This window comes from Lepisosteus oculatus, chromosome 19 (assembly GCF_040954835.1).
Source record: "Lepisosteus oculatus isolate fLepOcu1 chromosome 19, fLepOcu1.hap2, whole genome shotgun sequence".
NCBI lineage: Eukaryota > Metazoa > Chordata > Actinopteri > Semionotiformes > Lepisosteidae > Lepisosteus > Lepisosteus oculatus.
The window spans coordinates 16045254-16046654 of record NC_090714.1 but is presented as its reverse complement, the minus strand read 5'-3'; positions in this window follow the sequence as shown (position 1 = coordinate 16046654).

Here is a 1401-nt window from a genome sequence, read left to right as displayed (position 1 = left end):
CTGGGGGTAGGGGGCAGGGTGGCGATAATTAAATAGCGTATTTGAATGTGTGGAAACTGGCACATTGTTCTATTTTTTCCCAAAATACTTGTGGGAAAAACTGGAACACCGCTGTAAGGTTTCTGCACCCATTCCTGGAATACAAAAGAGCCAGAGCGACCAGGAACCTGCGGAGGTGCCAAGAAAGCAGGCAGCAGCTGAGGCTTTCAAACTCACCAGCGCTTTCAACTCAAACCTGAGCCTCGGGCAGGGGGAACGAGCAGCTGCACTAACTCCAGAGTGCACCAGGGAAGCTCTCAAGGCAAGCTCTCAGGCACAACAACATCTCTGCGTCTGAAAGTGGGATGGTGTTCATATATCTCATTGAAATGTCTTTAGAACAGTACTTTTCTGAAAAACAATTTAAAAAAATCTATTTACAAGAGAATGTCTGCCACACACAGCTCCCTCAAGGTGGCGAATGTTACAAGAAAGAGCTTAAAAGTGTAACAGTGTAAATATATACATACAGTTTAAAAGATATATCTGAGCCACAGGACAGTCATGACACTAAGTATTGCCCTGTGCAACATAGTTTAAGGTGAAGCAACTGTATATGCTGTAAGCGTAACATGTACTTTAAACAATTTTATTTAAATTAAATGAGGCAGAAAGGAAAATCAGCAGTACTTATAAACCTTCATGTATGCATTCTCTTCACATGAACCTAAGTCCTCCTTCGGCAAGTCCATCATGGAGAGCTGTACAGCACAGTTCCACTTTGATATGAACACGCAAGCCACCTCATGGCTACTGTCGTTCAAAGCTGAAATCTATTACATTAGAAATTATTTCTTGCCAAACGGGAAGACAGAAGCACACAGCAGTCATCGACCACATTATATATTTTCAAAAGGCACACATACCTCTATGCACGCACGGGACTACGGTTGCAGGAGCAAGGACTATCTGAAACTCGCTTTTGTAAGGAGGCTAGCTCTGTAAATATAAATAACACAGCGCTTCTATACCAACTCAGGGGACAATCCTACCCAGCAGGAGCTCAAAGGACTGAAGCCTTTCTTAAGCCACTTCATCCCCATAATGTTTCAGTGTCCCAACAGAGGACCGTTCCACTTATTGAATTATCCAACACTTAAAGACTGGGAAACACTTCCACCTGCTCATGATCTTGAAAAAGGCATATCTATAGAAAAGCTGTCTGCAATGCAAGTACTGGACTCTGTAGGCCTATAACATGCCAACAGGAGCATGAGTGAAGCAGCATGGGTTGAGTGTGAAATTCTTCCTGACCAGCATTTCACAATGAAAAGCACACATGTATGTTTTCTGGACACCAATGTACAGTTTTGTCACAAAGACGGAAACACAGAGGTTAGAAAAAGTATTATGACCACACAG